Below are 5,000 nucleotides of genomic sequence, written 5' to 3'. Positions count from 1 at the left end.
AACTACGTTTTCTAGATAACAACGTTTAAGATCACGTTTAAGATAACGTTTTTAGATAACAACGTTTAAGATAACAACGTTTAAGGTAACAACTTTTTTAGATAACAACGTTTAAGATAACGTTTTTTAGGTAACAACGTTTAGAATAACAACGTTCAAGATAACAAACGTTTAAGATAACGTTTAAGGTAACAACGTTTTTAGATAACGTTCCCAATATATGATTACAACTAGAATTAAGACTACAACTAGAGCTCACAAGCGGGTAAGTGTGCGGGTGCTGTGCGGGTGTGTTCACTGAGGCGGATATAGTGCTGATATGAGGAGGATTGAAGATTGTGGATATGTGGTGCGGGTAAAGTATGTGACTGGATCGGATAGTGTATGTGGATAGGTATGCGGGTACTGTGCGGGTAAGTGGGAAACTAAAGTAGATATAGTGCGGATATGAAGAGGTTTAAAGTATGTGGATGAGTGATGCGGATTTGTGGATCAGATAATGTGTTTGTGAGGGTAAAAGAGACAAAATATGTATGTGGATAAAGAATGCATGTGGATATAGCGGGTAAAGTATATAAACGGGATATGCGTGTAATATTTACTCCTTACATATATAATAAGTAAATTATTCATGTAAAATGGGTAAGAAAATATGAATGAGGGAGATGAATATTTTGATGTTTATATTACGAAAGAAAGGGAGGAAAGAAACAGAGGAAAGGGAAGGCAAGGGAAGGGAAAGAAAGGAGAGGAAAAGAAAGAAGAGAAGAGAAGGGAAAGGGATAGAAGGGAAGGGAAGGAAAGGGAAGGGAAGGAAAGGGAATGGAAGGGAAAGTAATGGAAGGGAAGGGAAAGGAAGGGAAGGAAAAGAAACGGACGGGAAGAAGGGAAAGGGAAGGGAAGGAAGAGAAGGAAATGGAAAGGGAGGGAATAGTAGGAAAGGAAAGGAAAGAGGAAGGAAGAAAAGAAGGGGAGGGGAAAGGAAGCAAAGCTATGGGAAGGGAAGGAAATAGAAGGAAAGGGATCGGAAGGGAAAACAAGGCAAAGGGATGAAAAAGGAAGGGAAGGAAAGGGAAAGAGAAGGAAAGGAGAAGGTGGGAGAGGAAAGGGAAGAAAAGGGGAGGGAGGGGGAGGGAAGGGGAGGGAAGGGGAGGTTAGAGAAATGTAGGGAGTTGAAGAGAAAGGAAAGGATGGGAAAGGAAGGAAAGAAAGGGAAGTGGGTAAGGAAACAAAGCGATAGAAAATGAAGGAGATAGAAGAAAAAGGAAGGCAAGGGAATGGAAGAAAAGGAAATAGAAAGGAAAAGAAAGGAAGGAAAGGAAAGGTAAAGCAAGGAAAGAAGGATGCCGAAAACGTAAGGAAAGGGGTGGAAAAGGAAAGGAATGTAAGAGATGGAGAGGGAAGTGAAGGGAAGGAAAGGGAAGGGAAGGGAAGAGAAGGAGAGGGAAGGGAAGGAATGGGAAGATAAGGAAAGGGAAGGAAAGGAAAGGGAAGGGAAACGTAGGGGAAATGAAAAGAAGTGACTAAAGAAAGGAGGAAAGGGAATAGAAAAGAAAGGAAAAGAAAGGGAAGCGAAGAGTAGATAAAGGAAGCGGAAAGGAAAGTGAGAAAATATTAAGGAAATGAAAGGAAAGGAAGATAAGGAAAACGGAGTGAAGGGAAGAACCTACGAATTAAGTTGACGCCGTTCACTGGATCATGACTTTCTAATATTTTAGGCTTTGGGATCATTCTTTAACGAAATGAGATTGTCTGATTATTTCAAATTATTTTTACGAAAATCTTGGGTAGATTCTATGTAAACAAACCAATGGGAGACTGTACAGTTGAGGGGGCATAGGGAGAAGATGATTGCAGAAAGAGGGGAGAGGGGAGAGGGGAAAGGGAAGAGGGGAGAGGGGAGAGGAGAAAAGGGAGAGGGGAGAAGAGGGAGAGGAGAGGGGGGAGGGTAGAGAGGAGAGAGGGAAGAGAATGGTGGGAGGGGGAAAGGGTAGAGGGGAAAGGGGAGAGGGAAAGGAGAAAAGGGAGAGGGGAGAGGGGAGAGAGGGAAGAAAAGGGGAGAGCGGGAGAGGGTAGAGACTTGAGAGAAGAGAGAGGGAGGGGAAATGGAATAATAGAAATAGGGGAGAGGTGAGAGGGGAGACGGGAAAAGGGGAGACGGGAAATGGGTGAGGGGAGACATGGGAGAGGGGAGAGAGATGAGAGAAGAGATAGAGGGGGCAGAGGGGGCAGAGAAGAGAGGAGAGGGGAGAGAGGAGAGGAGCGAAGAGAAATGGGAGAAGGGAGAGGGGAGAGGGGAGAGAGGGAAGAGAAGGGAGAGAGGGGAGAAAGAAGAGATAGGGCAGGAACTTGAGATAAGGGAGAGGGGAGAGGGAGAAAGGGAGAGGGGAGAGAGAGGAGAGATGAGAGAGGGGAGAGAGGAAATCGAGAGAAGAGAAGAGAGAGAGAGAAGAGGGGTGAAAAGAACGTGAGAGTAAGGGGAGGAAGGAGAAAATGATAACAGAAAGAGGGGAGAGGCGGGGAGAAGAGAGCGAAGAGAAAGGGAAAGGGAGGAGAAGAGAGGGAAGAGAGAGGGGAGAGAAGGAAAAGAAAGGAGAAAGGGTAGAGAGAAGAGAGAGGGTAGGGGCTTGAGAGAAGAGAGGCGGGGAGAAGAGAGCGAAGAGAAAGGGAAAGGGAGGAGAAGAGAGGGAAGAGAGAGGGGAGAGAAGGAAAAGAAAGGAGAAAGGGTAGAGAGAAGAGAGAGGGTAGGGGCTTGAGAGAAGAGAGAGGGGAGAAGAAGATAGCAGAAAGAGGGGAGAGGAGGAGAGAGGGGAAAGGAGAAGGACGTGAGAGAGAGATGAGAGAGGGAGGGGAGAGGGGGAATAATGGGGAGAAACAGAATAGAAGGGAAATAGGGGAAGGAGACGAGAAAGGAGAAGGAAAAAGAGAGGGGAGGGGAGAGAGATGGGGAGAGAGGGAATAAAGAAGAGGGGGAATGGAAGGGGAATAAGGGGAGGAAAGGAGAAAGGAGAGGGAATAAAGGGGAGTGAAGGAATAGAGAGGAAATAGAGGAAGGAGAGGAGAAAGGAGAGGGGAAAAGAGAGGGGGAGGGGAGAGAGAGAGGAGAAAGGGAATGGAAGGGGAATAAGGGAGTGAAAGGAGAAAGGAGAGGAACTTGAGAGAAGGGAGAGAGAAGGGAGAGAAAGAGAGAGGAGAGTAGGAATAGAGGGGAGAGAGAAGAGAGAGGAAGGGGAGAGAGAGGAGAGAGGGAATAAAGGGGAGAGAGGGAATGGAAGGGGAATGAGGGAGAAAAAGGAGAAAGGAGAGTGACGTGAGAGAAAGGAGAGGGACGTGAGGGAAAGGAGAGGGGAAGGGGAGAGAGAGAGAGGAGGGAGGGAATAGAGGGGAGAGAAGGAATAGAGGGGAGAGAGAAGAGAGAGGGGAGGAACGTGAAATAAGGGCGAGGGGGTAGGGAAAGGGGGAGAGGAGGGAGAGGGGAGAGGGGAGATAGGAGATCGAGGAAATATGGGAAATAAGGGAGACAATGGTGAGAGAGAGAGGGGAAAGAGAGGGGAGAGGAGGGGCTAGTGAGTGAGTGAGAGGAAAGAGGATAGGGGAGTGAGGGGAAGTGAGGGGGAGTGAGGGGAGTGAGGGGAGTGCACTCGAAGGGTGTCAAAGGAGGGGAAACTTAAGTTCTTAAGGAAAAAACAGAAAACTGAATGAAAAAGAAAGCCGAGGGAAAGAGGGGAGAAGAGAGGGGAAAAAACCCAAGGGCTCAAAGAGGGAGAAGGGAGCAATCTGAGGGAAAAAGGAGGAGGGAGGAGGAGGAGGATGGGAGGAGGAGGAGGAGGAGGAGGAGGGGAGGAGGAGGAGAGGGGGAGGAGGAGGGGAGGAGGAGGAGGAGGGGAGGAGGAGGAGGAAGAGATGGAGGAGGAGGGGGAGGAGGAGGAGGAGGAGGAAGGGGAAGGAAAAGATGGAGTAATGGAGGAGGAAGTGGAGTGTTTCTACTTCCTGTCCCTTCCCCTCCCTTCCCCTCTTTTCCCTCCTTTCTCTTCCCCTTCCCCTTCCCCTTCCCTCCCCTCCATTCCCCTTTTTCCTTCCTTTCCCTTTCATTCCATCCCATCTCCTTTTTCTTTATCTTCCCTTCCTTTTCCTTATCTCCCCTCCTCCTCCCTTTCCTTCCCTCCATACCACTGCCTTCCCTTTCCCCTTCCCTCCCCTCTCATCCTCCTCTCTCTCATTCTTCTCTTCCTCTCCTTTTCCCTATCCTCCTTTTCTCTTTTTATTTCTTCATTTCTATTATATCCTTTTCCCTCTTTCCTCTCCCCTTCCTTCTTCCCTTCCCTTCCCTCCCTTCTTTTTTCTTTGCCTTCCCTCCCTTTTCATTACTCTTCCCTCCTCTTCCCTTTCCTTTCCTCCGGTCTACTGTTTTTCCCTTCCCCTTCCTTTCTTTTTCATCCTTTTATTTCCCTTTCCCCTTTCCTTTCCTTTCCCCTTTCCTCCCTTTCCTTCCCCTTCCCTTCCTTCCCTTCACATTTCCATCTGTCCACATCTCCCCACCACCATCATTTCCTTCCTCCTCCTCCTTCCTCTTCATCTCCTCCCTCCTCCTCCTTTCTCTGTATTTCCTACCTCCTCCTTCTTCCTCTCTATCTCCTCTCTCCACCTCCTCCTTCCTCTGTGTATCCTCCCTCCTCCTTATCGTCCATCTGCATCTCCTCCCTCCTTCTCCTTCTTCTATATCTTCCTTCCTCTTTATCTCCTTCTTCCTCTTTCTTCCTCTGTATCTCCTCCCTCCTCCTCCTTCCTCTGTATCTCCTCCCTCCTCCTCCTTCCTCTGCATCTCCTCTCTTCTCTTCCTTCCTCTGTATCTCTTCCCTCCTCCTCCTTCCTCTGTATCTCCTCCCTCCTCCTCCTTCCTCTTCATCTCCTTTCTCCTTCTCCTTCCTCTGTATCTCCTCCCTCCTCCTCCTTCCTCTTCATCTCCTTCCTCCTCCTCACCTTCTCCATCGCCTTTCCCT

Source organism: Oratosquilla oratoria, chromosome 36 (assembly GCF_046742065.1).
Source record: "Oratosquilla oratoria isolate Oo_2021 chromosome 36, ASM4674206v1, whole genome shotgun sequence".
NCBI lineage: Eukaryota > Metazoa > Arthropoda > Malacostraca > Stomatopoda > Squillidae > Oratosquilla > Oratosquilla oratoria.
Note: the sequence above shows the minus strand (reverse complement) of the source record.